Source organism: Pezoporus occidentalis, unplaced genomic scaffold (genome assembly GCF_034315485.1).
Source record: "Pezoporus occidentalis ecotype Australia unplaced genomic scaffold, CSIRO_AGI_Poc_V1 ctg112, whole genome shotgun sequence".
Classification (NCBI taxonomy): Eukaryota; Metazoa; Chordata; class Aves; order Psittaciformes; family Psittacidae; genus Pezoporus; species Pezoporus occidentalis.
In genome coordinates, this window is record NW_026912907.1 from 2,195,784 (window position 1) to 2,216,740 (window position 20,957).

The following is a 20,957-nucleotide window of genomic DNA, read 5'->3' on the forward strand; positions in this document are numbered from 1 at the left end:
GCCCGTGGAAAAGTTGCAGCAAGCGGCCTGATCGGCGGCTGAGCCGTGGGAGATCTGAGAAGGCGCTTGGAAAAATTGCCTTAATAAATCAGTGGTCTGTGTTACACTGACAAGCTGAGCGCGAAAACGGGCAATAATCGGAGGCGGCGGTGGCGCGGCTGCTGCCGTGCGCGGGGCTCCATCCGAACCGCTCCGTCTTGCGGAGCCGAGCCGGTGTGGCGGGCAGCTCCACATACCGCCCCGTGCCCTCCCGCACCCGCTGCCAAGAGCCGCTCTGCACCGTGGCGGGCGTCGCTGCCGCTATTTCTCCAAGTTCTGTAGAAATATAGAACAGTGGTTGAACTGTGAATTGTTTTCTTGAAAGGATGGATGGGGACAGACGTGAGTGGAAAAGTCACCTTGTAACAATACACAGCACAGGGAAACTCCAAGAAGTTAAAGGCTTGACTTTGCGGGGTGCCGCCACCCTCCATCCTGGCTGACCTAGGGACTCGGTGCCAGACTGAGCTCTGAGAATTAGCAGTGCAGCGGGTGCTGTGCTGGGGGTTTTGCCTTCACCTCCGCTTCTTGGTTAGGAAGGAGATACTACCTGCTTTTATCTATTTCTTGGAAGCTGCTGGGTCCCCTGCAGGCCTGCAGCCTGTAGGCACTTCAGCATACAGTCATTGGAAAAATCACAATATATATATATATCAATTTTTTAAATGGAGAAGACCTTACTGAAGTCTTTGGGGCAGTTAAACAGTTTTTCAAGATGTGACAGGAATTATAAATATTTGCTTTCTGAAATATCCAGATTTCAGCTGGCCCAAGCACTGGAGAATGTACCATGGTTAAGAAGTTATAACTTGGAGAGTTAATTTTTGTGATGCTGAGGTACAGTTAAATGATCAGCTCCGAATTCTAACAGCATATATCCATTGCTGTTACTTATTCCCTATAGATGACTCAAGATGCCTTACACCACAGAGCTGTTGTTTTAGGCCTTATATACAAACTTGGTCAAATATGCTGAGTACATTATGAGATTGGAATGGTCTCTTAAAGTGTAAGAGACATATTTATGTGTGCTTAGGTATATGCGTTCATTTAATACTGGAGCGGACAGTAACAAAGTCACAGGATGTTATCCTAGCCCATGGAAGCATATACATAGGGCTCGCTCCCCAGAGAAGAAAAAACTGTTCAGCAAACAAATGACGATATATGAGTGCAAGCAGTCAAGCGTTTTATTTCACATGTTCTGTAAACTTCTAAAGCCAACAGAGTACTTTTGCAAATTCAGAACCAAGCAGGAGCAATCCCTCTTTCCCTGTAAACTGGGAAAGACAGGCAGTCTTGGCATTCAGGACCATATGTCTTGACTCAGGCGCTCACAAGCTGTATGTAGCCTGTGGAACAGCTTCTTGTCATGGTGGTAAAGCATCTGTCAGCCTTCAAGCAGTTACGCTTCCTGCTTCCTGGAGGCAGTGACAAGACTCCTAGCTCTCCAAAGGATCGTTTCCTATATTTTAAGGATTAGCAAACAAATGTGATACCAGACAATTAGTCATTCCAAGGGGTTCAGAGCAGGAGATACTTCAAGAAGGCCTTTCCACTAAAGCCACAAAGACCCTTGTGCAAAGAGAGAGCAAGTGAAGTGGATACATGAAGGAGGACACTCAGCACATTAAAAGCACATTTTAACCTATATGCTTTTCCTGCGGCTACTTTTGCTGTTGTCTAGACTGGTAAGTGGCATAGTGAAAAGGACTGGGGAGCCAGGAAAGAAGTTTCCATTTGTTATAATAAAATATTCTGCCATAGTAGAGAAAGTGAGAACCACTTGGTAGAACCTGGATAGTACTTAAAATAAATCAGGGATTTTGATATTTGTGGTAATGTTACATAGGGATAATATATAACTAGTGCAGCTGAAGGAGTAGCTGAGTCATACGTCAGTGCAACGCAAGTGCTGAAAGACAAGTCATGCTGAACGCCAGGCTCCAGGTTGGTCAGTTTATTTAAATCAGCCCTAACCTGAGAAACCACAGGAACTGCAGAAGCATGTTTCCCAGCAGTGTCAGCCCCAGAAGGATGGTTTCTGAAACTAAACAGTTTGATAAATATATAACCTCTTGGTCTGAGCATACCAACACCTCCTGGATTTTTAATATTTTTTTTAAGTAATAATGCCTTTAAAAGTCTGATTAAGCATTTGGGATCCAGTCATACAAATCCTTCTTCAATGGGACTATTTCCATGAATTAATCTTATTGAAGGATTACTTGTATGAGAGGATTTGCAGGCTTATATACTTAGTAATTAAAACTATTATCAGAAGTAAGTTTATGCTCATTTGCATGCATGCTAGTATTTTACAAGTAAAATATCACTGATGTGATATTTTGAATAAAACAGAATGAGTGGTGCTAGTGTGATACGATCTTGCAATAATATGGTAGATTTATGATTTGCTTTTTCTTTGTACGATTTGAAGGCAGTCTAAATAGGATTAAGTTACTAAGAAATATGCTGCAAGGAGTCACCCATGGGGCTAGCTCAAGGCTGCTAATGGTAAGGTATCACAAATACTTGGTTCAGCAGTGGATTAGATGCACAACCTCTTAGAAACCTCAGTATTAGAAGTGTCTTAGATCTCAGCTTGGCTTTTTACCTCTGAACATGTGCATTATTAATGGTAGTTAAAGGACCTTAGGTTGTCCTATCCGTGGTATGTTTGTGTCACTGAAGTGGGAGACTGTAGAAATAACTATGGAATAGTACCTGGAAGAAGAATTAGTACACAAGATGCCTGCTCCAGTTCTCATATCAGCAGGCTAAATCAGAAAAGCAAAGCAGGTATCTGATACCTTTGTGCGAGCTTGCAGAGTGACTGTTATAGGTGAAATAGTGAGCTCTGATCTCCCATCTTCCTTGCTCATTTTGCGAAAAAATGAACACTAGCTGCTCTAAGACATTTGGCACTCACGGTAGGTATAGATCTGCTACTTACCAGAGAGAAAAAGAGAACTTGCTGGAGCCAGAAGGATGTGCTGTTCACATTGAGCAGTGGACTAAGGTCTCTTTTCTTCTTTCCCCTGGTTTTGACCCTGCTTAGGGGAGGGGAGGACAGTTTGTGAGTACTGCAGCTGGAAAGAACATCCTGGAGTAAAGTGTCATATGGAGAATAAGCAGAAGGTGACCTGGAAAGATTAAGGGTGGGGGGAGTGTTTTGTAAGGCTTGCTTTATGATCTTTTATTTTCTTGGCATGCTTGTATTGTGCTCCTGTAGGTCTTTATTTCTGTGAACTATGCAGCACTTGGCTTTGTAGTTTAAACTGAGGCAGCTAACCCAGTCTGCTTCTGACCCAGTTCTGCCATCACACTGAAATCTAGTTTCTCCCTTTGTACACTGCATGTCAGTCGTTCAGGTGCAGTTCTGCAAGCTGGCAGTGCCATTCTCCAAGTTTTGTTATGTGACTTAATGGTATGCTGGCTCATGTTATCGCCATATTGTACGAAAGTTAAGAGTTGGCAAGATGCAGCCCTTGGCTTAGGGTGGGCAATGCTCAGTATGCAGTATGTAAACACAACACCCATTTATTTGAAGCAAGGCAGGAAAAATCTCCCTACGCAATTCCATTTGAGCGGCGTGGGAGCTGACAGATGAAAACGAAAGCATTTGTTCGCACTGGTCTTTGGTATGCCAAACCTGAGGTTAGCCAGCCTTTTAACTGGATTTGCAGTGTCCAAATCCACTTGGGTTTGTTTGTTTTGTTGTTCTTTTTCCCTGTGCACTTGCAGAAAAGGGAAATGGACAAATGCAAGGTGAGTGGAGAGGGGTAGCGCTCCTCTTTATTCTTGTGGGTTGGCCCATGTTTACATTGCGTACTGAGTCATATGTAAACCTGCAAAAAAGTTGTTCATAAATATTACTGATGCCGAAATAACTGATGGTGGGAAGCATGTAAAATACCAGTTTCATTGCTGGATGGTTATAGTTATTGGCAAATGTAAATAGTATCAGACATTTATTAGTATGAGAATGAAAATGTGTTACAATTAAACATAGAAAACAAAAATAGTTTTTTTTATTTGATTAAAGCTGGTACCATGCATATATCTGAAGTCTATGAAAGTAGATACACTAATGGACACGTTATTTCTACTGTATGTCTAAATAAAAGCCAATTTAGGAGTTCAGATTAATGAACACTTGGGATCATAGTAATGTCAGCAGTAAATTATTGTCTAATTTCCTGTTGTTATCTGATAGCCACCAGGTGAATGGTTGCTGTTTCTTGTTTTAAATGTTTTAAATTATACAAGGTAGATGGATGCGATAACCATTTTAAATCCAATTAGGAATTTCTACTTTATACATATTTTTGTGTTTTCATGGCTGCATGGAGCACACGTAAGTAAGAATGCATGGTGAAAATAGCATCAGATCTAAGAGGTATCTGCAGGTATTGCCTCAAGGAGGCCCTTGTGGAACTCCCTGCTTTGCAGCCATACCATGCTTTGGAACGCACTGTTCTGCAGAAAGTGGGTAAGTAAGTCAGTCCTGAGCTTCCAGCCATTCATCAGCACTTGAAGCGACACTAGAAGTGAGACCAGTTGGTGCAGGCTTGGGGGTGTGAGTGCAGGTTTCCCCCTGGCAAGGCCATTAGCTGACCACTGCTTGACAGTTGTCAATGCTCCTGGAAGGATCTCTCAAGCAAGTCTGCCTTTCAGGTACCTTCTAGCCCCAAACCTTCACTGCTGTGAAAGAGCACTTGTAAGCATGCAGGAACTGTAGTATTTGTTTATTATTATTTTTCTTCATTTTTGCTGCAAAACGTACTGGATCAGGTTCAGGAATGATCCTCAAGATCATATTAGCCTCAAGAGCTACCTCTTCTCCCATTTGGCACCTGTATAGCTGCCATTCAAATGATCTCTCTTAATGTCTCAGTGAAGAGTTACTAGGAGTCAGGCTAGGTATCTCACTTGTGCACCTTCACTGGCTTGTCTCCAGTTTTGGGCAGCAGAGCTGGGAGGTCAGAGGGGTGTGTGCTGGCAGCATTGGACTTGGGGCAGAGGTGGGCTGCACCCTTCCGCTCAGACTGATGTTCAGCAAAGCCTTGTTTAGACTGGGCTGTCGCAAACGGATGAGTGTATGGTCTACAAAGATTACCTCTGGGTTGGTGAACAGCCTTGTTTCAAGCCAGAGAAAAAGGCTAACCCAAAAGAATTCACCTTAGCATACTCACTGGAGTGAGAAAGGCAGAGTTCACATCTTTTCTTGGATAGGAACTTAGGTTTCCAGGAAGGGCCTATCTGTCTAATCTGTCTTGTTGATACTGTTCTGTTGAAGGTTTATTTGTTTAACCTTGAGGGTGGCTGACACATGAACTAGGAAGGGGGGGGGGATTGTATTTCAGGCCACAAATCCAAATTCACAGATTGCAAATCATGCCAGCCTCTGAACCTGCATTCAGAAAGATTTAGGTATCTGCAAAACAATCTGAAAACATTGGTCTGCCAGTCCTATCTGTGTGGTTTGGCCAGGCCTACATGACAGAGCCTGCCTTCAATGTAATCATGTTAACAGTCTCAGTGACAATAAACCCTCATCCAGTGTCTTATTCATCTGGCCTTTCATTTGTTCTTCTGTCGTCAGCTCCAGGGACATCAGTCCAGTGACAGTTAAGGCCAAAGATTAGTCCAGTTAGCTCAACCATTTCTTCTTTAGGTGTACCATAAGAAGTTTTTAGAAGCACCCTATATACAGCTTTGGAGATACGTTAAGTATATGCAATCTATTTATAGTATAATAGGGCCTACATTCTACATTTGCTTTGGCTGGCATCTCTCTACTTGATGTAGGCAGGATCACTTGTGCTGATAGCCTTCCAGTATCTTTCCTCCCAAGTACATTACATGATTTTAATTTTTACCTTGCAACTACAGAAGTTGGGAAGGAATCCAAATGTCTCACCCCATTGAACCAGTGCCCACATACATACAGGGGAGCACACACCATGCAAAACCAGCTGTATATATCTGGTATTCTCTAAGTGCATGCAGGCATATGTTTGTGCACAAACTTACATGCAGAGAAGTTTCTAAGTGTGGTGTGCAAGCCGTGGCACAACTGACTTACCAGAATGTCCAGTTTCAGCCTAGAATAACACATGCACAGAAATATGTGCCAGGGGTGTGTATTTCCTTTACAGTAGCAACATAAGCTGTGGGTGAATTCACACCGTGCTTTATCGTCAAAGAAGTAAGGCAGAGGATAGCGCAATAGAACCTTCTTGGAAATAAAGGCTTACCTGAGTCCTATACAGGATAATCTTAAACCATTCTTGTTGAGTGGATCTATAGGTTTTTCTTTGTGCATTTTTGTTCTTTATGTGTAACTCAGAACTCAGTGACAGGTAGAGTTAATTTCTCCTTAGTAGTGCTCAATTATGTTTTTGAAATGAGTTTTATGATGCTATGTGATACGTATATGCATTTTATATAAATTTGGAAGTAGGAGGAAAAAAAATGCAGATTTTTCCTTGCTACCTTGTGCTTGCTTGGTAGCAGTAAAGTATTTAGTAAAGTAAATGTCTTCTATTTATGTTTGTAGTATGATACATCATTGCTAGATGGATTTTTCCGTCTGTCTAGTAACACGTGACCTCTAATTACTTTTAGAAGAAAATTATTCGGGTAACATAAGTCAGACTAAAACTAAATTGTGCATGTCCTGACAATCTGTTTCTGCTTAGAATGGAAAATGAACTTTGTGCAAATCATGCAACTCTCTATAAGAGTTGCTCCTGGACAGAAGAATGAACTTACTTATGCCTAAGCAGATACTGAAAATGTGGAGTAATACACTGATGTGCAAGGTTCATTATGTTAAAGTGTGATTGTTTTGAGCAGTGTCTGTTAATGTGGAGATTTTGAAGTGTGTAAGAAAGTTTCTTCCTCCATTTCATGTTGATCCAAAAAAAGTCCTGCTTATGCAGATTTCATAATTGTGTAAAAAATGGGGGTAGGATACCAAGGTGCTGACTTTTGTGGTTTATCTAAAGTAATGGACTGATGTAAAGAGTCAGGCATGATGCATTTAAATTAATAATATGCTGCATATGTGCAAAACAATTCACTACATGAAAAGTCAAGTGCTTAGAAATTTGGGGAAGTTGAAATTTAAACATGCTAATGGTTTATTGTAAAGAATTGTAAGTTCCAGCCCTCTAATTTCCAGCCTCCATTTGCTCATTATTAAGCGAACTCAGCAAAATTTGTCTTTTGAATTAAATGGCCAGCAGACAATATTATGCATTATGTCTTTAAACTGATATAGATCTAAATGTCAGCTCTTCCTGAGATTTGTTTTTCTTTTACTGCTATGAAGCATGCAGGAATAGGAACATTAGTCAGCCAAATGAATTTAGGAAGCTTGTATAACTGCTTGGCACCCTCTTTCATTCAGATTAAAAAATATGTTCCTGAATAAACAGAGCTTTTTGGTGGTTATTTTAAAAGGAGGAGAAAAGAAGTATCTTCAGTGTTCATAATTGCTATCCTTTACAAATTACTGTGATTCTGCAGTGTGTGGACTACGTTTCTATTCTAATAACAAAACCTATCAGTACTGTATTTAACATGAGTTAAAATGGTTCTGATGGGTATTGCTTTATTTTCAGGGAAATAAGAACCTTATTTATAAATTGTGAGTTTAAATGCTGTCACTGAAGCTGCTTTGATCTGTATTATGATCTCTGGCAAATAATGTACCCTAGATTTGCCATGCAGTCTCCAAATCCACATCCTTTAAAAATTCTGGCTATAACCATAGTCTGTTCCAAACTATTTAGATAAATTTATTCAGTAATTGTTCCTTTAATAGCATAATGCTATGTGAAAGCCCTTTTATTGAGGCTACTAAAATCAGTGAAAATCTTGCTATTTTTAAAACTTGAACTCCATTCTCAAGATGGGAGGTGTTCATAAACTCGATCAGTTTTCTTCTGCTGCAAATACAGGTGGTCATCATTCAAGTTTCTCTCTCCTCTCCCCTTTCAGACACAAAATGGCCCTCATTTCTGTGTGCATCTTTCCTGGCTGTGTTTAAGTCAGCATCCTCACCTCTGATAATAAAACTTCAGCACTTTTAGCATCCTAAATGCTCAGGGTGTCTCTGTCACCATCCTGTTTCCTTCCACACAGTCTAAGCTTCATCTCTGGTAAATGTTTTCTAGATTATTTGTAGTAGTCTGTCCAGTCGGCATTTTTATTTCCCATTATCTTCTTGAGACCCACTTCAAATACTAATCCTTTGAATAACCTGGGTTTAGTGTGCTTTATCTCATATGTAGAAACTAACCATCTCATGGTTAGAATGAATCTACTGTTCCTGTGGAATATGTTATTTATATGATGACACTCATTAGTTATTATCACAGTTTCAAAGTGCCCTCTGGAGTATTTGTCTGCTCTTTCTATAGGCAAAATACCCTTTCTTCTGTAGTGTCATTAATTTTCTTAATATATTAGGAAAATCATTGTGCTTTTTTTCCCCCTTTTTTTATTTTTTAAGGGTCAGATACTTATTGAGACTTAATGAAACCCTTTTAGAATTAACTGTTATTGCCTTTTCCCATATCTCTCAGCTTTTTTACCTAAGGTAGAAGTACCTGATTAGGTGTTTTCATTTGCCCTTTAAAAAACTCTGGTCTGAAATGTTTTGTAAATCAACTGGAGTGAATTTCCTGTCTTTCTTCACTTTCTCCTCAGCACATTTAAAAAAGATTCTTCTCACACACAGGTTTTAGTGATCAAGTAGACATTTGCCATTAATAGTCAGATTGCCTACAATACTTTTGGTTATTTACCACTGTAACAGAATGTTGTTGACACAAATGGTTTGAGACATACGTGAAGTTAATCTGATATTAGCCTACTGGTTTATTCCTATTGAAACAAGTTCCTCTTGCTTTGCATCCAAGAGCATTATTTCAGTTACTGTTGAATTTGTGCCTGTTTAAAGTGCTAATTGTCAAACTATGATGTGCTTTTTGGCTTTATTGTCATAGATTCTTCTTAACATACATATTCCATTACTTATTTCAGAGTAAATGGCACAATTCCTACAAAACTGGGAAGAATTTTTCTCCTGTACAAGTATTACTTAAGTAAACTTGGAAGAAACCAAATACCAAACTAGTCTTACTGGAATTTTAGAGAGTAGGCATTGAAAAGTATACGCTCTGAGGGGATGTGCACTAATCTTCTTAATGATGGGTTATATTTTCTGTGAGATTCATTACAGAAGCCAAACAAATATTATGATAGGCCAGACAACTTAATGTCTTCTTTAAGTGCAATTATAGAAAACTTTTGAGAACTAGGTGTAAAAATAATCAAAGAAATCGTACTATATTGTGTCAGTATTTCTGTGAGTTTATCAGTACATCTGAAACAAGGATGCTATTGAACACGTACCAGAATAGTTTCACTACAGACAACTGAAGTTCTTTAATTCACATGAGTACTTTTGACCAGATGTAAATTTCTACAGGATGTAAATACAGTTTACAGCTGTAATTTTTATAAGTAACCCTTGTGAAAATCATCAGTTTGAGGAAAAAAGGATTTGGAGACTAAAAGCAAAGTGTAGGAATGAATCTAATTTGTAACATGGCAAAAACCTAAGAGGTAATGTTCTCTAATTGTCGGCAACCTCATATAGTTCAATCTGTTGAGAGAGTTCACAGACTGATGACAACATGTGCAAGCTACATAAATTACTCAGGTTAATTGAAACTAAAGGAGATTCTGAGGAACTTTGTAAAGGTTTAGAGAAGATAGGAGAACAGATGGCATGATGGCAAGTGGAGTTCGTTGTGTTGAAGAGCAAGGGGGATGCATTTTGGAAGGAATGTTTTGAACTAATTGTATCTGCATTAATAACAAGTTTTAATTATATAAATATAATTATATAATTATATATAAATTATATCAATATAAATTATATAATTATGTAAAACTACTTACAAGCTGGTTTTTAATGTTCTTATAGCAATACTTGGTCAAGAAAAATGGATGAAAAATCTCTGTATTTTACTTGCAGTAAAACAAATCAATCAACATACTGGGATGCAGTAGGAGCAGAAAGACAAATGTAAAAGGGGGATGCTTTTATGATGGTAATAATCAGCCATCTTGAAAAAAAACTTCTGATTACCCTATTGGAAAAAAGAATGTAAGAGAAAAAGTGGTCCTAAAATAGGCAAAAGCATTGTATGGAAACAATGTGCATATGAAGGAGGGCTGAAAGCTGAGGGCAAGAAATTACTGAGTGATAGGCAAGAATTAGTCTAGAGAGCAATTACTGGACATTACTGATATTTCTTGGTACAAAAGTGAAGAAATATTTAACACAGTTGAAGTCAGAAGGTGCTAAAACAGGCAATGCTACCTTCACACACAATTACCAGTCTGGAAAGGTTTTTGACACTAGATATAATATTACTTCAGTTGCAGCTTGATATATGTTAGAGTGAGTCCATTTCCATCAAAAACAGTAGTCCTAGTCTTCTCATCCTTGCACATCTCTTCTCCTCCACTCCTTCCTTAGGGATTAGTTTTCTGTCTCTGAGTTGAGTTAGCTAGTCACTGTGAATTTACTGATTTGCTGAGGGGTCAGGTGAATGTCAGAAGGAAGGAAACTACAGAGAAGGAGATGTTGAGAGCCCTCTCTCAGCAGCAGGGAGCTGTTAGATTGCTTCAGACCATCTCATTAACCTTGACTGAAGGAAAAAGGATTATACACTTAAGTAGGTAAAAAGCCATCGTTACTTTAGTGTACACTCTGAGCACGAAAGATTGCTTATCTTCTACTTCATGCAAGATATCTTCCCCTAGACAATACATTCTGTAAGTGTGAATGAACAGGTTTCTTCACTTTTCTGTGGCCACCAGACTGATCATGTGATGATCTGACACTTCTTATTTTCCAAATCTTCATTGCCTTAATTGCACAAGTCAGATTTGGCCTAATTATAAACTTAGTTTCATATACAACCATCTGCCAAAATTACCATCTGTAACAATTCAGCCTTTACTTTTGAGAAAGGGAAAGCACTTTGAAATATATTGTAGCTGAGCTCAATTACATGTGAGAGTAATGACAGTTGAGACGTTTATGAAAGATCTTTCTTTGAAGATGTATGAATGGTTAGAACTCATAAAATTTTATGCAATGTTGACACATTGCATGGCTCTAGCCATAGAAAGACAGCAGAGTTTCCATGGACCATGCCTAAAAGATATTCTCATACAGGACTTCAGTATCAACAGGAAAAGGCATTTAAAAGTATGTCTTCCCCTTGGAGGGGTGCATTGGAATTCAAAATATACTTGAGTTTCTGATGCAGTAATGCAGTCACTGGCTTTTTATGTTACAGGAAGCATTTTGATCTACCCCAGCCCATTTTTGCCGTCTTCAACTTACATTGTCCTGGAACAACCTTATACATTGCTTCAAATTCCCAAAATGACCATTCTGGCAATTTGTGTTCTTTAAAAAAGAAAAAAATGCATAGATCTCAGGAAAATAATTTCAGGAAGAACTTTTAAAATTAACAATGGCATGATATATTTTAGTAAATCTTGAAAAAAAAATTGATGTTCATTTTCTGTGTTTATCGATGTGAAGCTGGAATGGTAATAATCACTAAGGTATTTTTTGATGATGGAAATGTTTTCATTTTAGAACAAAAACTTGAAAAAATATAGTTGATTTTTCCATGCTAATATACCAATTTAAGACAAGGCATAATTTATTTGGAATTCCACCTTGCAAAGGTAAATGGCTTATTGGCTGCCCAGTGCTTACGTTGTCTTGCAAGCATTCTTAAATGATTTGAAGATTAGTTGCTAATTTGATATGTAGTTTGCCTGATTTGTCTGCAGTCCCACAAGCTGACTTCAAGGCATTTGAGATTAATCTCATCCATTAGCCTATCACTTTAGACAAATATTATTTTCACAAAAAAATATAGATCCATTCTTACTGTACTTGTATTCCAATAAGAGTGTGAATGTAAGACTGTTATTCTTTCACAGGTCATTACTTTAAACCTAAATTGTTCACTCTGGTTTTGAGCATGTATAGGAAAGCATATGATTCAAATTATGTAGGAGATAAAATAATGTCTAAGAGCTTAGAGCATTTTTGGAAGTAAAATTATTTACTGATAGCTTTCATAAATAAATATGAGAAAACTGAATTTAAATCAGGATCTGGAAAAAGTTGTGGGTTTTTTTCCAGTCAGAAAATGGATTTCAATCTGGTTTTGCTTTACTCTGTGTTATTTGGAAACAGCTGAGATGAACTTGCATGATTTTCACACGTTTGTTTGTGCACCATTAAAATGTACAGTTCAGCTTGTCAGGTACAGTGAGAAGAAATACAAAATCAAGATCTACTGACATCTTGAAAGTTAATAGGTTTAAATAGGTTTAGAGAGAACATAAACCTAGTAATATTGTTTCTGATGGGCTCATTGAAACTTCATTTGGTTATTGACAAATGTGCAGTCATACCTCGAAGTGTTTAAATGGTAAGGTTTAAACTTACACATTTCCCAGGGAAATATCCCAACAGACCTTTTGGTTATCTAACTGCTGTATCAAGAAATACTATGTAAACGAACAAAGAACAATAGGAATTTTACTGTGACAAGTAAGTTCAATATGCTGAAAGTCCTCACGGTTTTTTCTGCATCTTCTGATAAAGGAAGATGAAATCTTAGCACCAAAGCCAGCAGATGCAGATTTCATTTTACACTTTTGTTGGTTTTTTTAGTATGCTGGCTTTTAAATGGCTTGTCTGTAGGTGCTTTTGATCATTTCCCCTGAAAAACTGTCTTCTAGAAACCTCCTGGAGTTTTTGTGAAAATTGACTACAGATTATTGTTAAAATGTCTGCAGTGGCTGTTATGAGACCAGAAGCTGACTTCATTGCCTAACAACATGTGTTTTGTTGGAAACAGAACATGATGTAGAAAGGGTTATGTATTTGTTTTAAAACTCGAACAACTTCTAACAAACGAGGTGCTGTTATGTTATATTTTCCCCTGAATATTCATTTATGGCACATGCTAGGTCTTCTGTTGACTTTAGTATAGTGTTTTGTATACAAGATGCTTGTGAAACACTGCATTAAATCTGTAAATCCACATTTCTAAATCATGAATACAATACAGGCACATCATTAATAGACATTATGTCCAATGTAGTAAATTTCTCAATGAAATGACAGTGAGAAGGAGCAGAAACTCAAGCTTCACTATGGAAGACCATGACCTGGCTCTCTTCCTGCAGCCAAGTTGTGTAATGGCACTCTTGCATCCTACAGTAGAGGAGTGTGTGAAGAATACTTTTGATCTTTATTACGTGCCTCAAGGTAATAATGTAGATTTAGGTTAGTGCCAGAGGCTTGGCTAAATACCTCATTGGTTTGGGTTTTTTTAATCCCTCTCCTGTTTTTGGCTGGGATAGAGTTAATTTTCTTCTTATAGCTGGTTTAGTGTTTTTGATTTAGTATCAGAATAATTTTGATAACTCACTCTTTTTAATTGTTGCTAAATAGTATTTATACCAAGTGAAGGATTTTTCAGCTCCTCATGCACTGCCAGTGAGAAGGTTGGAGGGGCACAAGAATTCAACAGGGGACACAGCTAGGACAGAGGACCCCAGCTGACCAAAGGGATATTCCACACCAAATGATGTCACAGTCAATATATACACTTGGGGGAAGGCTGGCCAGGGGATGCTGCTGCTTGGGAACTGGCTGGGCATCAGTTAGCAAGTGGTGAGCAATTGCATTGTGCATCACTTGTTCTGTATATTCTAATTCTTTTATTATCATTATCTCCCTTTTCTGTTCCATTAAACTGTCTTTATGTAAACCCAGTAGTTCTCTCACTTTTACCTTTCTGATTCTCTCCTCCATGTCACAGGGGGCAGTGAGTGAGCGAGTGAGTGAGCAGCTGTGTGGGGCATCCTTACCAGCTGGGTACACCACAAAACTTTTCAAGATGCAAAATCACATTCCTCACCAACATTGTGCAAGAGAAAAGTACATGTTACATCACAATTTGAAATGTTATCAACTAAGGTTTTGGGGATCAAAGTGAAAACTTCTCAGTTCTGGTGCACTGAAATTTCTTGTTCCAAGCCTTTTAAGTTAATGTGGGTGCTGCTGTCTGGAGTATATCCAGAGAAGCCAGTTTTTGTGTGAGTAAATTTGGAATACCTTTTATGTCAGCTGTTACTTATCAACGGGAGAAACTACTTTGACTAATGAAGAATGATCCCTTTTAAAGGTTGCATGACATAATGTTGATTTTAAGTTTTTTGCTCCTCTTCATTTCAGAAGCAACCACCTGGCTGTATACTGCATCCATTGTAATAGCTCCAACAATGCTCAGTAAGAGGTAGGGTAATCCTCTATTTGCATTTGCTGGAGAGCAGAGCCTGTGTGAAACTAAAGTACTATAGAGAGTAAATAAATAGGATTTGTACTCTGAGAAGAGGTAAGAGATGCTTTGCTTATTTCCTGTGAGGTTTTGTTTTTTTTTTGTTGTTTTTGTGTCATGAAGCACTGGAAGTCAGATGGACTTTTTAATTAGTGTAGCAAAAGACTCAAATAGTAGTGTTGGTCTCCATAAATACATGAAAAGTACTGCCACAAAGATGGCAGTACAACTACACAAGCAAAGGAGCAGTGTTGCCATGAGAACACATTGATATAAATTGCTGTCATTACATTTAAACTGGACAGTACAAGATGTCTTTTAACCATCAGAACAGGGAAGATCTGGAACAATTTCTGAAGGTTCATCTCCAATACTGTGTTTAATTTTGGGCCCCTCACTACAAGACATGAAATGTGTCCAAAGAAGACAAACGAAGCTGGTGAAGGGTCTGGAGCACAAGTCTTATGAGGAGTGGCTGAGGGAACTGGGGTTATTTAGCCTGGAGAAAAGAGAGGTCAGGGTGCCCTCACTGTTGTCTACCACTACCTGAAAGGAGGCTGTAGTAAGATCAGTGTAGGTCTCTTCTCCCAAGTAGCAAATGGCCTCAAGTTGTGCCAGAAGAGGTTTAGGTTTGATATTAGGATAAAATTCTTCACCAGAAGGGTTGTCAAGCATTGAGAGAGGCTGCCCAGGGAGGTGGTTGAGTAATCATCCCTGGAGGTATTTAAAAGACATGTACACTTACGGACATGGTTTAGGAGTGGATTTGGCAGTGCTAGGTTTACGGTTGGAATTCATGATCTTGAAGGCCTTTTCCAGTGTAAACAATTCGATGACACTGTGATGTTATTCCCTCCACTCCCACTTATTCTCTCCACTTCTGCTTTACTCCTCCAGTCTTTGTTTTTATCCAGTTCCATTACAAATTTAAGTTGTTTGTGGCATCAAAGGAGTGGAATATAAAAGAACTCTTATCTGGAGCCTACCTATCCCAGGAGTTAACCACAATGACTTTGAAAACTGATATCTGCTGTGGAATGGGGCAGATAATGTCAGTCAAGAGATTTATGCTCCAGGAAAATCATTTGTTTGGGTTTTTTTATTGCCTGTTGATGAGGACTGGCTAAATCCATCCCTGTATGTTGGAATTCAGGTTACCGATATCATTTGCCTTATTAGTAGATGATGCCAGAGCTTTTCTGGGTGGACTGCAGATTACCACATTTGCTTGATGTTGGTCATGAGATCTTCACAATGGCAGAGGGACTGAGGAAAGCTGATGGAGCTCAATCCCATGATCTTTTTGTCATGGTGCCCACCACATTACTTACATAACCTCAGTTTCTTACCTTATCCTGAGTGCTCTTGCAGACAGACCATCAATGTATCTGTAAAAAAGTCAGGAAGTTAATAGTCTCACTAATCTCACGATACATAGTACATACTGATGTGAATAAATACCATCCTTCAGCACCGTCAAAGCTTATACTGGTGCTGACGTATCCAAGAGATCCAAACGGTGTTCTTTAATTACATGTAAGCTTGTAATTGCAAGGATTACAATTAAGTTAGGTGGATGAAACACACTTAATATTGACTATACTGGCATCTAGTTTTAGTCTGTGTTCTGCAATTATACTTCTGTAAATGAGGTGTCTCATATCAAGCCAGTCAGCGAAATTAGGTCTGAATTTATGCCCCTATGAAGATACAGGGCCTATCAGGGATGTTATCAAAGACATTCAGACTTCAGAAATGGAACAGGGTCTTTATAAGGACATGTCTTTGGTTTAAGACCAAGTTGACCAGTCTGTGATTCATATTTCAAAAATCATCCTCTGCTTATACAAGAAAGTATAAAAGGATTGGAAAGAAGAAAATGAAAGAAAAAAATGCCTAAAAACTTTTAATTTTGTATCAGAATATTTTTCCTGATGTTCTCTTCCCATAGGCTCAGCCATGAACTGAAAAATCTTCAGATTTATAATACAGTTTAATTTCTAGAAAAGTTCATGTGCATGAAAGAGTAAGAGTACACTTAATCTGTTTTATTTCATACTAAAATGAAATACTAGGGAAGACAGAGACATTTTCATCATGTACGTGAGTTTCATCGTATCCCAGGTATCAAAACAGCTGATATTTTCACTGTTTGTGGTTTATATAATTTTTTTTTTTTAATTTCAGCATTGTAACAGTTCTCCCAGCCCAAATTCCATGTACATTTTAGTGGATGGTTAGAAATAAAAATCCAGTATGGAATTTCTGTAACAACTCTTATTCCATTTCCTGTACTGGTGTTTGAATGCCTAAGATTAAAAAGGGTGACAATGCTTACATTTCCATTATAATTCAAAAGAATATTCAACATAGTGGATTTTTTTTTAGCACAGACTTGGCAAACAAGCAAGACACCTGAAATAGATCTTTAAAAACAATCTTTAATTAAATATTTTGTGTAAGAAAATGTCTTCCCTGAGGAAATCAGATCATCCACCTCCATACAGTGTGAGAATCTTGTCCTCCCTGCCAAGATAATCTTGTATCTTACTTTGCCTTCCCATTTCAATTACTTAAAATTACTTTGGATTTATGCAAGAAAACTCTTTTGTAATTTCCCAGGAGCAAAGAGAAAAAAAAAAACAAAAATGTTTGGAGTTTGAGGGAGGTTTTGTTGAGTCAACTGAAGTTTGGTGTTCTGCTTTTTTCTATTTTGATTGTGTAGGGATTCTGGATCTCAGTGTCTCTGCTAACGAAACAAGTAAATATTGGTCTTCATCACTTTAAAGTGGGATAGAAAAATATCATGGAATGGTTTGGGTTGGAAAGTACCTTAAGATCATCTGGTTCCAACCCCTCTGACATGGGAAGAGTCTCCTCACTCTGGACCAGGTTGCTCAAAGCCCTGTCCAACCTGTCCTTGAACATTGCCAGGACTGGAGCATTCACAAATTTTTAGGGCAACCCATTCCAGTGCTTCACCACCTTTACAGTAAAGAACTTCCTTCTTATATCTAAACTGAACTCCACCTGTTTAAGTTTAAACATATTGGCCCTTGTCCTATTCACTGGAGTCTCTAATAAAGAGACCCTCTCCAGCACCCTTGTAGGCCCCCTTCAGATACTGGAAGGCTGCTATCAGGTCTCCACATAGCCTTTTCCAGGCTGAACAACCCCAACTTTCTCAGCCTATCTTCATATGGGAGGTGCTTCAGACCCTGATCATCCTCGTGGCCCTCCTCTGGACTTGTTCCAACAGTTCCATGTCCATTTTATGTTGAGGACACCAGAACTGCACACAATACTCCAAGTGAGGTCTCATGAGAGCAGAGTAGAGGGGCAGGATCATCTCCTTCGACCTGCTGGTCACGCTCCTTCTGATTCAGCCCAGGATACGGTTGGCTTTCTGGGCTGCGATTGCACACTGAAGCCAGCTCATGTTCATTTTCTCACCAACCAACACCCCCAAATCCTTCTCCTCAGGGCTGCTCTGAATCTCTTCTCTGCCCAACCTGTAGCTGTGCCTGGGATTGCTCCGGCCCAGGTGTAGGACCTTGCATTTTTCATGGTTAAACTTCATAAAGCTGACATCAGCCCACCTCACAAGCGTGTCAAGGTCCCTCTGGATGGCATTCCTTCCCTCCAGCGTATCAACCGAACCACACAGCTTGGTGTCATCGGCAAACTTGCTGAGCGCGCACTCAATCCCACTGTCCATGTCACCAACAAAGATGTTGAACAAGACCTGTCCCAACACTGATCCCTGAGGGACTCCACTCGTTACCGGCCTCCAGATGGACATTGGTCACAGCTCTCTCCATGCAGCCATCCAGCCAGTTCTTTACCCACCAGGTGATCATCTATCAAATTTATGCCTCTCCAGTTTAGAGACAAGGATGTTAAAAGGGACGGTGTCAAACGTTTTGCACAAGTCCAGGTAGAGAATGTCAATTGCTCTGCCCCTACCCATCAGTTCTGTAAATAATGAAATACTCAGTACCATACCAATACCATATGAGTACCATATGAAATTTTAGTACCAATCCTCGATGATCATAATAGACCTTACAAGGAGGGGGAGGGTGGAAATATCTTTTGCCAGTGTATATTTCCTAAAAAGACTGTGCTAAATGCAGGACCTCTGAAGGTCCTCATAGTCTTTAATTATGACTTAACAGGAAGATTTCTTTCAAAATATCTGGTATTTTTGTTTCTTCCTTGAAACGTTTTGTCCATAAAATTCCTGGTTCTTCACAGAACTAGAATTCTACCTGATGGATGGATGATTATCAGTTAATATTTATTTGGACACCATTAACAGAAGCTCGGTAGGCAACATCCAGGTAACTTCAATTCCCAGTGTTTGGGAGCTAAACAAACTGGCTGTTATCCAAGAAATGGATAAATTGTCCTGGATTCATATTTAGGATGCATGGAAACTGCCTGAATCCCTGATTGTGAAGTGAGACTAAAGAGTGGTCATAATTTATTATGGATCAAGTAACATTTTTAAAGAGCAAAGGCCAACATTACAACATTGTCATAGCAAATATTTTACATTAGTAGTCTTAGAGGAGTGGAAAATAAATACAATGGTTTACAGATTAAAACCACTGTTTTGTGCTTTACTGAATGTAATTACAAAATACCTGGATTGCCTTGATTTGCAAGGCAAACTCTATGTCAATTTGCACTTCTTCTTGCTTATCACGTTCATCTTGGCTCCACCTGAAACACAGAAGCTAAATACAGCAGGAGTTTGGTTGCACGTTACTAAGTGCTATAGTACCACATTGGCTGGAGCAGCCTGCTGCTTCTGCATCTGTCAAGGAGAGCTGGAGGGAGTAGATGATGGTAGCAATTGGCCTGAGATATCATGAAATGAAATTGTCATACAGTCTAATAAGTGTCCTAGTTTTCCCAAGATCTGGATGGTGTGATTCCTCATTTTCTCAGCACAGTAAGACCGTGTATCTTTAATTTGTCTATCTCAGGAAATAGATGTGTGTAACTTAGCAGAACTACTAAGAAGGAGAAAAATGACTGCTCCTGCTGAACCCAGGACAGTATCCACCCCTTATTCCATACCATTCACGTCATGCTCAGACCCCACATTTTCAATATGCCATCACTCTTATCTCAGTGCACTCTTACCCTAGTGCATGGACCAGTCCCTATAAAGCTGCTGAGTCCATCTGGTCCGTGATGTCAGGCTCCATCTCTTGTAACAGTCTTCCAGAGCAGGAGAAGCTGTGTGCAGTGTTCACACTCGTGAATAATCTGGGCAATGGTGTCCATTGCTAAGTCCACCCCTCAATCGTGAGTCCATCTCTATGTTGCATCTCTGCCCTGATGGCCTGAAGTGTCATGGGCCCACCAGGCTCAAAATAATTCACTGTCCCCTTCAGCAGTTTCTGCAGCTTGTTGCTGGGGACTCCATACAGCTGCCTTCCATCTCCGATGCTTCCAAAGCGCTGGAGGGGCCCAGTGGACTAGATACTTGCCCATACTGTCCCACACACCCTACCACTCGTGGCTGTCCAGCCTTGGAGAAAATCTCTTGGTCCTCCTATATCTTCGTCTAACCCTAGACAAGACCCAAGCCCGACCCCACTTAACTTTTGAGATCAGACAAAATGGTTGTGGGTAAAACACTGTGTGTCCCCCAACATGCTGATCCCCATCATAATCAGCAGGCAGGTCCCAAGGATACCCAAAGGCCATTCAAAACTTTCAGAACTCTCAGCTGATGCTGCTGTACTTGTCACTGGGGCTGGTACAGCTGCTGTGCTTGCCGGCTCTCCCACCGCCAGCTTCTCTTTTCCTGAGTCCAGCTCTTCCTCCTCTGCCTTGCTGGGAAATGCTGCGTGGTCTCCTGCATCCTCCTGGGGCTCGGGCGGGGGAATGCTGCCGTCGCGGGGCTGGGCTCGGTCGCGGGGCTCGGCTCCTCCGCGGGGCTCGGCTCCTCCGCCGCCTTCTCCCTCTGCTCAGCAGCCGCCTCATTCCTCTCCTCAGCAGCCGCCTCCTTCCTCTCCTCGACCGCCCCGACCTCCTCCACCAGCAGCCGTCCCCTCGCGGCTCCGGCCCCGCTCCCGCTTGGTCCCTGGGGCCGCTCTCCCGGGCCGCTTCCGCTGCTGCCGGCTCCCGGGGCCGCTCCCCCTCGGCTCCCCGCAGCCTCACGAAGATGGAGAGTAGGGCGAGGGCCAGGACGGTGAGGAGCAGCCGGACGGCCAGGTACAAGTCCATCGCCACGTCCGTCCCGCCCTGCTGCTGGAGCCCGCCCGTATTACAAGCCATTGCCATAAAGCACAGTGAGACAAGAACCTTAGCCCAAGCCCCACACTTGATAAACACTATCACAGCAAATACCGGCTCTAAGTAATGTACAACATTCTGAAACTGTGAGATCAAGAGGAACAACTCTGAGAGCCAATAAATCAGCAT

At 40.2% G+C, this 20,957-nt stretch overlaps 1 protein-coding gene across 2 annotated transcripts in view; it reads left to right on the forward strand.

The window, feature by feature from the left end:
* The window catches only part of KITLG (KIT ligand), a 58,731-nt gene that overhangs the window by 666 nt on the left and 37,108 nt on the right, over positions 1-20,957 (forward strand). The window lies entirely within an intron of this gene.